Raw genomic sequence first — 18271 nt, forward strand, 5'->3', positions numbered from 1 at the left:
CTGTCCATTTCATTGTCGGCTCCCGTGGTATTCATGGCTGTTTTCACCTGTCAGTGCTAATTATTGGAGAGACTGATTTGGTGAATTGTCTGTGTCCTGGAAATAGGCTATGACCCACTCTGGAGTCCCACTGTATGGCATCTGTTGTCAGTCTGTTGCAGTGTAGCTTCAAACTTCACAGTGAGGACTGGGGGATGACAGCCACATGTGGTCTCTTCTAGGAATATGCCAACATGACAAAGGATCAAGCATATATAAATATATATATATATTGTCCTTTTTTGTTTAGAGACACACAGGACGTAGCCAGTACTGCAGCAAAATCATATTGCTTTCTAGATTTTAAATCAATTTTTTTCCACAAGTCATATCTTTCTTCTGTTCTCATTGTGCGCTTGTATTTGTGTATGTCGAAGACTGTGTGTATTTGTTTGAATGGAGAGACAAAGACAGAAAACACTGAGAGTGTGAAGTAGGTCTGACAGTAAAATGGTTAACCAGCCTTTAAAAAGGCATTAAAGCATAAGAGAGATTCTACCAAGCTTCATGCCAATAACAAGCACTGTCATACAAAAAGGTTGTATTCAGCATTTTGTAGTACAGTAGTTGCTCCATAAAACATAGTCAATATTTTCTCCTTGAAAACTGTCTCGCTATTAGTGCTGTAAATTACCTTTTTCAGTTGTGTGGTAACCAGTTCTGTCATTTACCCATCCACACAGGCTGGTTCACCCCTCTTATCATCTCCTCTATCAGACTCAGGCAGTTTTAATCAAGCCTCTCCGTCTAATCAGCCCACAGTGACACTGATGAGGAGAGGTGGAGCTGAGCAGGTTAGTATAAAGAGCCCACGCTAGCCGTTGTTAGCCTGGAGGGGCTGCAGGCTACTGTATCCCTTTTGTGGGGGAAAATGGCATTCAGGAAGACAGGTAGACTCAAATCAGCTCTCAGTGTGTGACTGGCAGCGAGGCAACAAAAACCAAGACAAGCTAGATTAAACGTAATCATTTTGTGTATTTATATTTTGCCGATTTTCCCAGCTTAATAAATTTTGAGGGAATTATTTTGGTACAGAGGAAGCATAGCTGAGTTTCAGAAAATAACACAAAGAACACAGAGAAAATTAAAAAAGGAGACTAAGTGAAATCAGTTCAAGTGTTTAAACCTGTTATACAGTCTTGAACGTGAATGTGTGTGAGGATTACGTGAAGTCTTTTAAAGAAGAAAGATAATTTTTTTTGGATCATATCTGGCTAAATAGGGGTGGGGCCATTTCATTTTTCATGTGCATACACAAAAGGGAACCATATGTTTAATGAAGCAGCCGATGAACATAGCACCCAGCTATGTACGCTAGTCAGCCGCCATGACCGTAACATACATGCTCATGCACGTGTACTGTATGAACACACACACACACACACACACACACACACACACACACACACACACACATGCATGTGTCCATACACACAAGAATAAAGGACTCTCCAACACCATCTCCTGCAGAAAGCTTTTATGCTAATGATGGTTATGGCCATGTGTGTTACTACGCTGCTGCAATTATGCATAATTCAGCGCACAGACAAGAGGCAGGATGGTACAGTAGACCTTCAGTATGTTTAGAACGCAGTGCATGTGCTTGAATATAGTAGTCTGTGTGTGTACATGCGAGTTTGAGACACTTAAAAGGAGGTGAGCAGAAAGACAGTATTTACTCTTTTCTTGTTGCAGATTTTCTTTCAATAGTGCGTAGTCCGCACACACAAATGCTCTAATTATTTAAAAACAAAATTATCATCTCAAACAGTTTTCTTACTTCCATAACTCATTGAAATGTACTTCTTTTTGCTGTATTTTCATCTAATCCATGACTATTGCTAAAAGAAAATCTGTTACACTGATCCATATTATTGGTAGATTTACTAATTTTATTTATTTGGTAAAGGACCTAAAATAATGCTTGTCAAATGATTCGTGATTTTATTTCATCAGGGGAAAATGCAAGGGCTGCTTAAGCATTTGAACCATGAACATCACTATTACCAGGGGAAAAAAAGAGTCAGACACTTTATTAAATTGTGCAAACCAAAGAATTTCGAGGTGTATTTTCTTATAATCTTCATGGAGCGACTTGAATGCGGACTGTTCATTTGTGTGTGTGATTGTCGTCCAGTCCACTGCAGCTTTTCTCATTTTGATTGCCCACTGCTTTTTATTTGCTTAGGTATTGATTGAATGTGGTCCACCCTCTGAAGTAATAGTTGCTGAAAGCCTTTGCAGCCATCACTCAATTCATTCTGGCCTGTTTCACGTGACATTCCTTTTCTGAACAAATAAGCGATCGGATCTGTTGTGAAGCAGCTTATCATTCAAATAGAAAAAGAAAATTTTAATATGTACAATGACTTCTTTTAAATACATAACAAAAGGGGTGTTTTATTTGCCTTTTTTCAGGCATTTCTCTCATATTAACATGACTTAAAAAAAGTTTTTTTGGAGATTAAGCTTGCAAATGCTTACAATCACATTTTTCCACTCATTACAATTTGCATACAATAAAAGATTCAAGTAATATTTTTATTTATTCATTTTTTTATCATAGTAACAATCATTATCTCCAAACAAAAAGAGAACTGTTGAACCCCTTTCATTAATGCATGAATATGATTATCAAGGTGTCAAATTGCAGAAGATAATTGTTTCTATAAGTAAAAACAGGTTGACCAAACTAATTTCATTTTGTTGATGCTCAGACTAATTCCTTATGTGAAACTACCCTTCTTAGGAAGTAGCTCCTGAGTCAAGTGTTGCTGCTGTGGTTTCCTCAGAGCTGCAACCCTGAGCCCCAAGTCTGATTATAGACTCAGGGAAAAACAGTCAGGCATTTATCCAAGTCACTGATTATGTCATTTCAACAGGCTGCAAGCACTCAGACGGGCTAGACAGCTCTGAGGGGAGAATTATGAAGCCGGAGTGGAATGGAGGCTGTATGAAAAGGAAATGAAAATGGAGTAGTGCTGTATGTGTGATTAAACTGCCTGCTCGCCGGCAAAAGGCCACGGCAGCGTAACACAGGCCTGAGATTTGGCCGTAATGAAAATGTGAAGGTGGTGGGGTTTGAACCCCTGAATGAAGTGTATGAGCACACACACACACACACACACACACTTCACATTATACATACATTATATAGCGTACGTATGGCTTATATGGGAGGCCACTCAGACAGGCTGCTGATGCAATTTGAGACTTAAACCAGGGAGTAATATTACTATGTAGTAGGAAAGAGAAGCAAATTAAAAATAAAACATTCAGATTCATGTTTAGTGGGTAATTCAAGCAAACCGCACACAATCCTGGAAATGCCGTTGCCCTTAGAAACAGGCAGACAAGACTACGGTGGCCACATAAATATTAAATTGGACCATTCAGATACACCGACAGCATCCCAGTCATCAAGCGTGGGAACAGGCTAAGTGATTAGGGGATGAGGGGTCTGTGTCATGGAGGGGGTTGCAGTTAGTTCATGGCCAGACACCCCAGCTGCACCCACTTCCATTCAGAAACAGGTTAAGAAGGACCTCAAGGGTCAAGGTTAGAGGGGCTGGGGGGAAGGGGTCATCATTGCAGCGTATAGCAGTGCATGTGTGATGTGTGTGTGTGTGTGTGTGTGTGTGTGTGTGTGTGTGTGTGTGTGTGTGTGTGTGTGTGTGTGTGTGTGTGTGTGTGTGTGTGTGTGTGTGTGTGTGTGTGTGCGTGTAATATTCGTCTGTTGTTCATCCCCGACTGGCTGGCTGACTTGTCTGTAAGCTGCCTCCGTGTTTGCTTATTTTATAAGCTGCTTCTTATTGCTTCGCTCCAGGGACAACTTGAGCTCAGGAACAGGGGAACCCAACCCCCTTCAGTCAGCCTCTGGCCGGTTTCCAGCCGGCCCTGAGCCAAATCGAGCCAGAAATCAGTCCTGCAGCCCAGTCAACCCCCTGGTCAAACAACCCCCAGCCAAACACAGTCAAACCCAGTCAGACACTTTGACAGCCCCCGTTGTCTGTCTCAGTCTGCTGCCTCCTGTAATTTAACATGTCGGCTCAGGGTTCCTCAAACGTGCACGCCTCAATCAGAAATGTGGTGCGTTTGTTGCGTATTACCACTGAACACTGTGGCTGTATTCTTTTAAATCGGCACATTTTACAATTCAAGATTAAATTCTCATTCTGATACGGCATGTCGTATCTCCGACTAATTTCATGTGCCGCGTTTCATATCTCTTGACGGTGCCGGCCATCAAACCTTTTTATTGGTGAAAAGCAGTGGGTCACTGTATCATTGCCGTTTCATCAAATCATCCGAGAGGCGAGTGCGTGAGCTTGCGGCACATTACGCACATTACGTTAGAAATAAACAGTGTAAGCCCTTTAAGAGGAGGGACTGCAGCACATGAGGAGAGGAAAAAGAGGGGATGTGCAGGGAGATGAGGAAAAGGGAGGACAGAGGAGGAGAGGGCAGACATGGAGAGGAGCAGAGGCCCAAGCTAACCCACCCTGCGGTTGCCTGCTTCCATTCTTCATCGGGGACTTATGCTTCATTAGACTGTCTGAAAGAAAGACCCGCTTTCCCTCATCACCTCAATAGACTAGTCCCCCTTCTCTTCCATAGCCTGGAGCGTTCTCCTACAAAACCCACCTCCCTTACTCCCGTTTTCCTCCTCATTTCTGCCTCCCATCTCCTAATCGTCTCAACTCGCGCTGAAATCAAGCTTAGTAACAGCAGTTTTGTGAGCCCCTCTGGTCCGACACCTCCCTCCCTCCCTCCCTCCCTCCCTCCCTCCTTCCCTCCCCCTTCCTCTCCACCTCCTATCATCCTCCGATCCCCACCAGCTCCCCTTCTCTGCTCATTCACTCACCTTGGTCAGACACACCACCCACCCACTGCTTAAATCCCTATCAGCATGTCAAGTAAATGTCTGCCCAGCTGGGGTTGACACACATACATACACACACACATGCTGAAATATAAATGCACTACACACACAATCTTTTGCTTGCTTCTGGGGTTTAGCCTTCCTCCCTGCTGACCCTTTTCACCCCTGTTTTGCTCTCTTCCCCTTCTCGCCGCCTCTCTTTCCCCCTCTGCCTCTCCTCAGGCACTGATCTGACAGGATGGTTTGGCTAGCTGACTATATCTGCAAGAGGTTTATCACAGAGCTTCACCGCTCTCCTTCTGTTACCTGCCTGTTTTTATTTTCAATATTAAAGTGCTTTCTCCAGAAGCCGCTCTGTACCTTAGGCCATGCTCACCTCAACATCCCATCTATTTGATTAAAAGGTTAGTGGAGTCCTATCCTCTAAATTTGTTACAGTAAAATCTGGTCAGTTTATCTTCCAATGCAATCTGTAGCTGGAATATCTGGGCTGCGTGTTAGGAAATAAGGTCTCATCTCTGCCTTATTTTGAAGTCGCTCTACTACCAAATATTCTACTTTTCCAGTAGCACAAAAATATGTTCCTGTTTTCTTGACTAGATTTTTTTACACAAAGATATCATTGCATTATTTTGCACAATCTACCTGTTACATTCATTTTTCACAGAGATGTTATTACATTAAGATGAAACATTAATACACTGTGAAAAAGATATTTATTTGCGTAGAGGTTTGCTTTTTGCAGAGAGAGCTTTTCTTGTTTGTTTGCAAATACGACTGCAATTGTGTAGTTTTAGCATCAGAGTTGAGGCAAAGTGATTTTCTTGTTCATCTAAATTGTCACAAACTTAGTCTGGATCTAATCTCCTACCAGCTGAAGTCTCCTGGGTGGGGGGGATTATTTGTGTAATTTCTGTTTATTATTCTCACACGGTGCTACATTATGCTGCTATTTCTTAGTATTTTCCCCCTGCATGTGTTTCTGGTTCATATGCACTGCTGATATCATTAACATAAAGTGGAACAGTGAACGCTGAGCTCCCGGCAGACTTAAAAAAACACGTAGGCTCCCCTGTTTCTTCTTAGAATAAAGTGACCGTTACCCTCCTCCCTTCTTATTCGTGCCCCATTTCAATCATTACTGTGATTTTTGGGGACAATGACGAGCCCAGTGCATTCTCAGCAGTGCCTCTGTCAACATACCACAATCTTTATGTAAATATATTCAGATTCATTTTCAGCCCCGTGGACCATCGTCTCTGCTGGGTGGCGGTGGAGGCTGTTCGGTCACATTTTCTCCTGTAGCAGGCTAGCCGACTGAAAAACGTGCAACACGGCTGGTGAAGCACACAGCGAGGTGGACCCCTGCCAACGCGCCTGAGAAACCCCTATTAAACCCTATGTTTATATTGGGGTTGTGATTTACAAATGTGCGTTTTCTTGCCTTTAGGCATGTGCACCCCCATGTCGTTTTGCTTTTTCATCAGGCGCACAGCAGACAGCAATAGAATCGTGAGGACGGGTCCTTGCTGCATGTGCACGGCGAGATGGGAAGGGGAGGGGAACGAGAGGGAGAGAAGAGAAAAGGTGTGCATGTGTGCATTTTCATCTTAGTGGGTGCTCTTCTCTGGAGCCCGGCGCTCTGCTCATATTGAGATATTTCCTGAGTGCGTTGACACAATTATGCGCACACACACACACACACACACACACGCACACACACACACACACACACACACACACACACTCACATTCGGCTGTGTACGGCTGCACTCATCAGCTGTGGTTCATTTCCAATGTTCTGAACTTGGCGCTCAGCAAGTTCATTGTTATTCATTTCACTGTCATCCTGGGCGCCCTGTGAGACTGACTAAGTGTCCAGCCCAGGTTCAGGCAGGACGGTGTTTGTCTCACACACACACACACACACACACACACTCTCGTGCCCACACAAGCCTATTGTTTCAGCAGCAGGACGGCTGTAGTCCTTTGGGTGAACGTGTGTGCTGACTCCATCAGAGGACATGGTGAGACGCTGCAGTTTGTCAATGACCTGGTTCCACTGCATTCAGCTGCAGCAAAGTTCACTTCTCTGGTGATTAGATGCAACGAGAGCAGATGTACAGACTTCTCTAGGTAGGGTATTGTCTGTGTTCTGGCGAGGTATAAAGCATGGATTTGAAATATTAAAGTGTGATTGTAGGTGCGACTGCAAATATTTTTATGAGTGTTCATTTCATATCACATAAAACTAAATTAAGAACAGTTTCTCACTTGAACTTTCGTGGAGTGCACATGCTGTCATTATTTAAAGTTACTTGGAATAAGCACCTTTCTTCCCTCTTATTTTGCTGGCCTTCACTGTCTTCTGTCTTTCCTTTCCTTTTCTTTTTTTTCCTTTTTTTACTTTCTCCTTCTGTCACAAGAAAACCAGGGGCGGCCGTTTGCTTAGCTGAGTCCATAAAGAGGCATTTTAAAAAGCTGTGTTAACAGACCAACAAAGCTTTAAATGTACCCCCCTCTGTGAGGGGGTGGTTCCCATAGGGATGTGGCGTGGCGCTCCATTGGTAGGCCTCTATCCGGCCACTCATTCAGCCCAACGCTCAGTCACGGTCACTTATGGTAGGAGGGAAAATCACACAATTCAGCCCAGGCCTGATCCAATGACATGTTTTTTTAATGAGGTGGCTCTATGTCTTTGTTTGGGCACCAAATTCAAGTCCAGACCTGAGCAAGTCCTGCTGAATAAGATGCAAGGCCATGGCCAGGCACAACTTAGCACACAAAAAGCACAAAGAGCCCAGCTTCAGTTGAGCCAGTGAATAGCTCTCCACTTTTACACTGTTCGCCTGCGAACACGGCTAACCACAGCGATACTGACAATTAACTTTAATTTCTTATAGTTAATGACATTTTCATGCACGTATTTGTCGCTTCCTGCGCTGAAGGACAGGCTCAGACCTGTTTATTTATTTTCAACAGCATACATTGACACTCAAAAGAAGTGCCTGGAAGCCATTTCTAGCCCCTCCAGTTATGTTTTCCAGGGTCATACACAGAAAGATTTCTTTCTCTTTCATTTTCACCGGCCCCGGTGTCTTTTTCAGAAAACGCCACACCATATATCACACATATAGGTGCATGTGTCATACGCTGTGTGTACATCTGTGAGCGTGCCAGGCGCTCACTGGTTTGTATGTTCAGGGGTGAGGACTGTCATTAAACTGTCTGCCTGCATCACCAGACTCAACCATCACCCTGCCTGGCTGTCCATTCTGCTTCTCGCTGGGCGCTCGAACGGCGCTCACGCACAGATTCACTTGGCCATCAACCAGGATTCACATACACAAAGCATACTGTCTGTCTCCTTACATTCGACACAAAACCGATTCAATGTTTTGAAAGCTGACTTTAGCTAGCATTGGCATTTTTAAGTTAAATGCAGCAGATGGCTAGTATTTTGCATTCATCTGAATTTCTAAGAAATTCATGCCAAAAATATAAATATATATGCAACGTCTCTGCAAAGAATTTTCTTCTTTGTTGATAAAAAAAACAGTTTAGATGTGATTTCCAACCTGCTTTACTCGTGGACCTTTAGTATAAAGTGGTGTCATCATGTGACAAAAAAAGAGAATTTTGTTTGCTTCATTGTTTGAGTTGAATGATTTTATGTCCATAAAGACGTAAAGTTATGAAAGCGTCTTTTTCTTGCTCCTTTAATCAGAGAAGATCCATTGTTTTCCACTGAAATCTAGATTGTAATCAAAGTCTATATGTTCATCAAGCAAGATCGAACCTTTAAGGATAAAATAAAACCAAGTAAAATCCAAAGACAAATTTGTGTGTTTCAGCGAAGGCCGGTATTGGGCTAACACTACAACACATAGTCTGTCCACTGGACCTGTCTGCCTGACCGCTAAAGCACTCTTATACCCTCTCATACAGCCAACCCATCAGCCGGGCTACTCGTCTCTGATTTAGTCCGACTCTGTTCTTTGCTCACGTTCAAGGCTGTGGTAATGGGAAATTAGTATGCAGAGAAGCAGACAGACGGTCCCGTGGATCTAATAGGTAGCCAGACTGGAGAAGTAGGCTGGAGTAGGGGGGAGAAAGAGCATCTCGTTCACTTCTCCTCCTCCTTCCCCTCTCCCCTTTATCGCCTCGTTCCCCATGCCCTGTCCCAAACCTTAATGGGACGTCAGACGGACAGCCTCGCCTGAATTGAGCAGGGAGAGCAGCCTCCAACCCCCTTGTTGTCTCTCCAAAAAAAAAAGAGAAAAAAAAAGAAGAGAGTCGCCCCCATCCCCCCTTCTTTTGCCCCATTTGCTCTCACACTGCTAGCACCCATAGCTGCTCCCCTCAGTTCTCAGGGCTATTGAAGGGGGTCCCAGACACCCTCCACTCTGCAGCCCCTTCAGCCCAACTCTGCATAAATTAGGCACGTCTCCCTGGTGTCTCGTCAGCCGGTCGGGGCACGCCTGGCCCCAGGTCTGCCATCTCCCAATCTGCTGCTCTTGCTCCCCTCATGCTGTCACCTTCTGTCTCCCTCCACCTCCCCCATCTACTGTAGTTTATCAATCCTCGATCTTCAACCCATGCCAACTCCTCCCATCTTGTGTTTCTTCTAAAATCACCACCTCCTCTGCTGCTGCTTTTCGTCAATCTTCCTCCTCGTCTTCCTTTTCTCCTTTAAATCCCTCGACACACACGCTCCCATCTCACACATTTTATGTTTTCCACATTTTCTCTATCTAGTTTTCTGATCCTATTCTTGTTCTAGTTTCTTACTCGTATCAGCGAAGTCCTCTCCTCTCCTCTCCTCTCCTCTCCTCTCCTCTCCTCTCCTTTTTTTCAGCTCAGGATATTGTTTACATCTGTCTTGGTAATCACTGGCAGAGCCTCTCTAGACCTCACAGATGTTGCAATAATACAGGGGATTAGCGGGCTTAACACTCGGGCTTATTTAGGGAGTGTTCCCGATGGCCTCGCAGTGAAGCCCATCAGCTCCTCTGAATTTGACCTTTTTTTCTGTCTCGCTCTGTGTTGAGATCCTGCAGTCCCGCTTCTCTTTGATATGTGATTTTTTTTTTTTTTTTTTTTTTTTTTAACAAGTGTCTGGCACGCTTCTGTTGTTTTATCCAGATTGGTGCTCTGGGCGCTGACTTCCTGTAGCTACGTCAGGGTTCGGGTTAAATTACGGAGTTAAATATTTGACACATGACAGGGAGTGCAAGCTTTAGCAACATGCTCTGCTAGCTTCACGTTTTTTAAATATTTAAATAATTGTAGCTGCCTTACAGATTCGACCGGTGCTTGCTAGTACTGTGCTAGCTTGTTTCTCTGCTACAAGGCTCCTGTGCTGAAAGATAATTAGATGGCCTCCTCAGACTCAGCATCTCTGCATCATGCTTTAACAACCCGTTTTATGACCAAGCAGATCCAGCATCCAAGACACCCAGTGTGTGTGTGTGTGTGTGTGTGTGTGTGTGTGTGTGTGTGTGAGTGTGTTTGGGGTCAATGTATTGCTGTCTGGATCCTAATCCCAAAGGTGATATTAGTCTGGTAACCCCCTCTGGTTTGCGTATGTGTGTGTTTGTGCTGCAGGCGTTGGGGTCAGCCAGGAAGCCCAGACAGGCTCTACCTTGACCTCTGACCCATGACTGTCTGCTAGCTCATGGGTCGTGCACACCGCTGATGCAGACAGCTGATAGACGCGCAAGCAAACGTACATGCACACACGTCCGTGCACATGCCTCCTATTAACAGTTTGGTGTGTCTGGGAGTGATGATGACACAAGCAGCGTCATCCTTGCTAGATTTAAGCAAAGACAATCCCAGCTTTTCCTGCATAACGTTCAGTTCGCTGCTACTTAGATGAATGTTACTGGACTAAAGGCACAATTTGCAGGATCTCCATTTTCACTAATCATTCTTTTTTTATGCTCATATCTTCACAGATGCAGTCAGAAATGCCACCATGAAGATGAAAAACGGCGATCAAGCTTCCATTATTAGGCCCGAATAACAAAGCACCACACGCTGTCTGTAGCCAGTTTCTTTGAACGTGTTTAGCCTTGGCTACATATGGAAAATGCCACCTCTGCACCTGCAAGAACAGCCAGTTAGACACACATCATTAGATTCTGATTGTCGGCGGTCTTTGTGGACGCGAACAGGTAAGTCAGAGCCGCTTCTAAAAGGTAAGTGTAGAGGTTGAATCAATTTAAGAGCTGTCTAAAGTGTAAAATGGAGCTGCCGAATAATATTTTCCAAAATTAGTTTCATTAGATATGAATTACTATATTTGAGACCAATTTTAGGTCAGAGATTGGATGAGACCCCAAGGGGTCCCTCTTTTCACTTAGTAATTTACATTCAAGTATTTGACTGTAAAATCATTCAAGAGTTTGTAGCGGTTGAATTACTTTCCACTTTTTCTGTACACATGAATTTATGCAATCTTTCTGACAGTGTAATCAACTAATTTATCATGAAAGAGTGAATGAGATTGCAAAATTATGAATGTGTTGTTTTGATATGATATATATTCTCAATAAAGTTGATCCATTTGTGAAATGAAAAGCCGCCTTAGTTGTTTTTTCTTTCTTGATCTGTTTGAGTTTTGTTTCTGTACATGTCATGGAGTTGCTTTTAATTGCTGGGGTTATAATTTACAGCTACAGGAGAAGTCTGATGAGATTCTATATCTTTATTAATGCTGAATAATCCCCTGAAAATACCCAAACAACAATAGACATGATCCTAATTTCCTGCATATCCAAAGCTTGATGTATCTTTTTCGTCTGTGCCTTAAAGCTTTAAATTTGTTGCACATCTGTATTGCAGTTTAGTTCGTCAGTCCTTCATTCTCGGTCCTGGTGCTGCAAATACTTACTGCCGATGCACTGTTCATTCCTTTTTGGGTGCATTTGCTAAAAACTGCAGCTTTTTTAGGAGATGGTTTACAATTTACATACATATAAATGTAGATTTCTGGCCCATTTTTGTTGAAATTTAGGGCCGAAACTTAAAGGCAAGTTTTCAAAAGTTGAAAAGACAGAGAAAATGTGGTTTGGGTGTTTTCATTAGATTTACGGTAATTACAAGAACAAAAATATAGACTGTCATCATCCAGTTATACCTCAGCAGCAAGACAACACTGGTACTAGAATACATGTCTGTTTACTTAGATTACTCTGATGATTCCAGCTGTGACTGAAGGGTTAGAACAGGAAAGGCTGAGATTGGGATTGACAGAAAATCTGGTTTTGGATTTAATGACAAGAACAAAAATATCCAACATCAGCAGCCTGATCCACCTCAGCACAAACACAGCACTGATGCTACAAGTCCTGCCTGAGATGAGGTACAAGAAGCTGCAGGAGTCTGTTCACTTAGATTACTCTGATTATTCCAGCAGTGACTGAAGGGCTGGAAGGGGAACAGTTAAACCTAGTGGCCTAAATCTGTAGTGTCAATTAGGTGCCTTTGTGTGTGAGCAGCAGGGGTGTTGAAGCGAACTGCTGGAGCTGAAGGAAACTCCGAACAATGATACACATTCATAACCACACACACACACACACATCACATCGCTCCTGTTTTTATGTGGGGATCACACCTCCTTTTGTTTTCCCCCCAACAGCCAGCAGAGGCGATGCCCCAGTGCCCCCAGTGTGCTCCACTGCTCTGGCTGAAATGGGCTCCTTTGCTCCCCTCCAGGTCTCCCCCTCACCCCCCACATCAACACCAGTCCCCTCGCTCGCTCTGGACTCCCCTCAGTCCTCAGCCTTCCCCCCGCCCCCCCCCCCCCGACTGGTCCTGACCTGAAATTATAGGACCAGGCAAGCCTCCATGGCCAGGCCAGTATAAAAGGAGGTGTGTGTGTGTGTGTGTGTGTGTGTGTGTGTGTGTGTGTGTGTGCGCGTGCACCATGGCCCTGAAAGAAAGTAGGAGATTATCCCATTCTGTGTGTCCAGTCACCAGTGCAGTATTGACCACGGTGGGCCACCCAGGGAGCGTCCAGCCAGCCGTGAGATGGCCTGATATACATGCTTACTGGCCGTGCTAGATTCCCCCACTCTCACCGGGGAGAAGGCCGAGCCCCACCGGCTTTCTAAAGCTGTACACTGTACACGGAGTGACCAGCCCTCCCAACACACACACGACGCTCGCACATTTCAGCGCCTGCCTCTGTATAGTGAAAAGACATGGCCATCAGGTGGATTTCTCTGTCCTGTGAGGCGAGGCGGAGGTCATCGGGGAGGTGGAAAACCTCTTTAATGGTGGGAATGATACCATAACACCTATAGATAGAGTTACGGATCATGTCACATAAAGTCTGTGTACAAGTCGGAGGCCTGTTCGCAGCTGGTAGCAAATGTGAAGACAAGCGTGGAGGGGGAAAAAAACGTGCTGAAAGATGGAATTATTTGTTTTTATTATAATGCTTCCCTACAAATATTTACACAGCACACTTTGTTCTTTTTTTTTTTTTTGGCCGTGTCATCACTCTAAAATTAACTGTAATCCCTTCATATTTGCTATAGTTTTGCTAAAAGACACAAGAAGAAAACACACAATTAGGTTTTCCTCTGAATTCGCCTTTAGTTTTTTAGCAGACAGACACACTGACAATTTGCCGCACTCACAGTATATTTAAAGTCTTTCTAATCTGTCCGCTGCGCTGATTTGCAGCAGCTCCTTGACTTGTAAAAGCAGCCCCATTATTGACCTAAATAAACCCTCAGGGGTCGACTAATTGTCTTTTAATTGCTTGGCTGTTTGTTTGTGGATGGAGAGTCTCTAACATCTCGGTCCGTTAACAACACAAAGGCCTTTAACGGCGGGACAGAGCTGCATAATAAAGCTCAGTGGCTGTAAAACAGATAATAATAAAATAAGACAATGCAAAGGAGGGTGTGTAAGGTGCTGCTGTGTTGCTTTATTGCATGTAAACCTCTAAGTGATTTTGCTAATTCTCTGTTTGGTTTCCTCTGACAGATGTGCTGGAATAAACAAGATGTGTTTTTTATAATGATCAAATTGTTGCATATTTTACATCACACTATTTTGCTCCTTCTGTTGGTTTTTTTCTTTTTTGAGCATCTGTTGTTTCAGACACACACAATATGACGATGCATGAAGCAGCAAAGATGTAATTAATATTACAGAAAGGGAAAAAAAGATCAAATCAGTTGACACATTAAATTATTTCACCAAAATAACATAAATTGTTAAAAAGCACTCTGCTCAGATTGCGCTTACATTCGTCATAATAACAAGAAACATTATTTTTATGGTTTGTTTGTGTATTTCGTCGCTTTCAATTCGGAAACTATGCTATTTTTAATTCCACTCTTGTTGAAAATTATGGCGCCCTGCGATGACACTCTAATGTCCTCCAAAATAGAGTGCGATTTCATTTTCCTAAAACTGGCCTCATTAAATAGCATCTTAATTGTCCTTCGTGAGAGCGCATCAGTGTGAAGAGTGTTCAGGCCCTCAGGAGGGATGTGTGTTGTACAGTGAGGACATTTGCACCAACACAGCAAAAATAGACTGGAAAATCCTTATTATTAACATTAAAAAAACAGCAAAATGCAACGCTGTTGCATTTTTATTATGGCGATGCTGCTTTGCTGGAAAATCATTAGCACATTTAGCTCCAATGAATGAAGACATTTCTAATGAACAGAAGCTCAAGTAGGTGTTTTTATATAAATACACTACATGGACAATCTATTTTTTTAAATCATTTTTGACTTCATTTCAGTGCAGTAGCATCCAAAAATTTGAGTTCAGAGAGTTTATCTGTGATGAGATCTCTGCAAACACACATACCAAAAATAATTCTTATATAGGCTGTCCTCTCAGCAGATTATTTACCGTAATTTAACTGCTGTCAAATTGGCTGCACCCAGTGTTGAGTCCGTTTTTTAATCGTACGTTCACCATTTGTTTAATTGTTTTCCGAACCACAAGAAGTCCGGTGCACAGAAACTATTCTCACATTCACGTGTGATAAAAAGCTGACTTTCAAAATGTGTTGATGTGATGTTAGAGTCAGGGGAAAAAATTTAACTCATAATGAGAGTGTGAGCATCAGATTTATCAAATCTGATGAAGCTCAATTTGATTTCGGTGAATTAAAAATGTTTCAAATCATAGAAATTCAAATCAGTGATGCTGTAATGTGAAACTGGCTCAGTAAGTGTGTGTCTATTTGTGTGTCTGTGAGTGCAGAGGGGTCGTCTCCCTGCCTTCCCCTGAACTTGGTAGCCCCCCAGACGCCTAATAAAATGTGTAGGCTTTACCCCACAGCGCTCACAGAGGAGCAAGTTGAGGGTGAAGGCGGGAGGAGTTTGTTATGATGGAGTCAGGGCATGGGGGGGTGGTGGGGTGGGGGGCTGCATTAAAAAGTCCGAGAACTTGGAGCCTAGTTTGTCATGCTAACTGCAGCGATGCCATTGAATGTGGACGCAGGGAGCAGAAGGTTCACAGGACCCCGGCCATTCTCATGCAAAGTCTGTCAGAGCCTTATCCTTCGTCTGTCCACCCACTGCACAACCCACCTGCCCCCCCCCCCAGCCACCCGCCCCCCCAGCCACCCGCCCCCCCAACATCTCCTGCTCCTGCACAAGAAATACATACATGTTTATAAATGTGCACTGAAGGCAGAGATGGGTGCACTCGGTCTTTACATATGCTACGAGTGCAGAAATGTGGAGCTGCATGGACACACAATGGAGACATTCGAAGAAAAGCGTCTCACGAATAAAATTTGAAACTCTCACTTGAAAACATGTTATATTCTTCATATAGAAGCTGTTAAAGAACATTTTTAAACAAATTTTTGTGCATTTTCCACTCTATAATGTGCAAGAAATTATCAAAAAGACAGAAAGTGAATGCACATTTACTGCAAAATCATAATATTGCATTTTATTTTATCTTTAATCTCTAACTTCCTATGACCTTGACACTACCTTGACAGGCAGCAGCATAAAATTGACCTCATTTCCAGCCTGATTGTGGAAAAATAATTTTAGGCACATCAAGAAACAACAACAAAAAAAGCACAGCCTCTATTTAAATTTCTCTTTTAGCATCTCTATTAAATCATGGGGATTCTTGTTTCTCGCCCGCCGCTGTGGGCTGCACCTCTCATCTGTTTCACCTGATCCACAGATTGGAGGAAGCTACAACTCATTTGGGTGCTGAATCCGTTTAAATGCCAAGCGGTGAAAATGTCAGGCGCCGTACAAGCACCATGCACCTATGCATTTACTCTCTTTAAATGCAAACACTCCATGCAAATGAGTGTGTTAACCGCCTGTGGGCTTGAAAACAGTGAGCAGCGGAGGTAACAAGCACTCCTATGTGTGTGTAGGTGCCCAGATTTATGTGCTCAGATTTATGCGTGCTATAGTTTCACACCCAGGGATTGAAGGAGTCTCCATTTGTATGTGTGTGTGTGTGCTAAAGTGTGTGTTTGTGCCCCCTCATCTGCACTTGGAGCAGCCGTTTGGAGCCTGTATTTGATTGAGTGAAGGCCAACGCAGCCTGAACACTCCCTCTAATGGAAGAGCGGAGCCCAGCAGCTCAGTAATGCACTGACCCCAGAGCTTTTACAACGCTGCCAGCCGATAAGTGGCAATATGCTGGATCTTATAAAATTAACAAGACTGAGCTGTGGTGGAGAGGGGAGCTGGGAGAGGAGGACAGTCCTATAGCACTTGTAAATATCAGCGTGCTTGCATAGAGCGGCTGCAGCTTGAGTTTTACAGTCACCGTGGCGTGATTAGCCTTTTTTCCACCAGTTTCTTGGCTTTTTTAAGGGGACTTTACACGGGAAACGTTTACAGGCCCGTTTATGTTAGATAAAGCATCCCTTAAGGCACTTTAATGCTTTTGAATTTATGAAAGCTGCCTCGGAGTCAGGTGCTCGGGCCTTCAGAGTGACTGGATCCCGGCCAGCGTGGCTTCTGCAGGGGCGTGAGCATGTGCGGACATGTTTACCATGCATTCCCTAATCTGAGCCTGTGCTGCACGGTATAAGCTCAAAGTCAAACGGCTCCCGTGTCTGGTTTCGCCGCATCCATTGTGCAAAGACGGGCCTCGTGCAGCCAGTTTTTAATTTGCGCTGAAATACATGCAGAATGGCAACACATCCAAATCTGATTCAGCTCCAAGAAACCTTTTATTCCTGCCAGTGTAACCTCCTCACCTTTCTCACACCCTACCAGGCTGTGTGTGTGTGTGTGTGTGTGTGTGTGTGTGTGTGTGCACGCGGGAAGCCTGTATTTTTTCACATTTTCCATCCTATACTGTGCATTTATGTGCATATGTGTGTGAGCAGCTATTGTCTGCCAGTGCTCCAGCAGGCGCTTCAAAGTGAATTATTCATGCGAGATTTGAATACATGCAAATGGTTCACTCCCCTCTCGCTGGCACAGATCCAGGTTACCTATGGCAACAGCGCCTTCAAGAAGCATCCTTCCATCCCTCCTCCTCTTCCTCCTCCTCCTCCGCCTCCCGCTTCCCTCAGAGCACCCGCCCTCCGACCATGTTATCCACCCAGTCGTATTGTTTCGACTGTTGCAATACCAGGCTGGGTGGCTGCACACTGTAGGGTGGCAGGATATCCCATAATTCACAGTCAAGGTCATAGAAGCAGGGGTGGTGGTGGTGGTGGGGGTGGGGGGGGGGGGGGGGGGGGGGGGGTGAGAGATGGAGGGTGGGCAGATGGAAGGAGGGCAGCATCCCTCCATCCAGCTGCTTGGATGGGAAGTTCAGGAGGCGACACTCAGCCACCAGTGGTGAAGAAGAAGAAGAAGAAGAAGAAGAAGAAGAAGAAGAAGAAGAAGAAGAAGAAGAAGAAGAAGAAGAAGAAGAAGAAGAAGAAGAAGAAGAAGAAGAAAGAAGAAGAAGAAGAAGAAGAAGAAGAAGAAGAAGAAGAAGAAGAAGAAGAAGAAGAAGAAGAAGAAGAAGAAGAAGAAGAAGAAGAAGAAGAAGAAGAAGAAGAAGAAGAAGAAGAAGAAGAAGAAGAAGAAGAAGAAGAAGAAGAAGAAGAAGAAGAAGAAGAAGAAGAAGAAGAAGAAGAAGAAGAAGAAGAAGAAGAGGTGGTTTTGGGGGGTGAATAATGCGACAGACACACACACATACAATTTGCATTTACTCACAGCTCATGCGCATCCACCAGTGCAGTAAAACAGGACAAGACGAGGAAAGAAACCGCTCGGATTGAATGCAGCACATTATTGTTATTCACAGTGTAATGTATTTGAACCATAAATCAGACTTCTATTAATTAACACATGTGCTGATATTGTAAGCTTCTAATAATTA

General features: G+C 43.8%; 1 protein-coding gene across 6 annotated transcripts in view; it reads left to right on the plus strand.

The window, feature by feature from the left end:
• The window catches only part of LOC118470501 (uncharacterized), a 43702-nt gene extending 32196 nt beyond the window's left edge, over window positions 1-11506 (plus strand). For all 6 annotated transcript variants that reach the window (XR_008604156.1, XR_008604157.1, XM_055017922.1 and 3 more), the window contains exon 4: window positions 10882-11506. The gene's annotated coding sequence lies outside the window, so the exon portion shown is untranslated. The remainder of the gene's footprint in view (window positions 1-10881) is intronic.
• The last annotated feature ends 6765 nt before the right edge of the window (window positions 11507-18271 follow it).

This window comes from Amphiprion ocellaris, chromosome 2 (assembly GCF_022539595.1).
Source record: "Amphiprion ocellaris isolate individual 3 ecotype Okinawa chromosome 2, ASM2253959v1, whole genome shotgun sequence".
Lineage (NCBI taxonomy): Eukaryota > Metazoa > Chordata > Actinopteri > Pomacentridae > Amphiprion > Amphiprion ocellaris.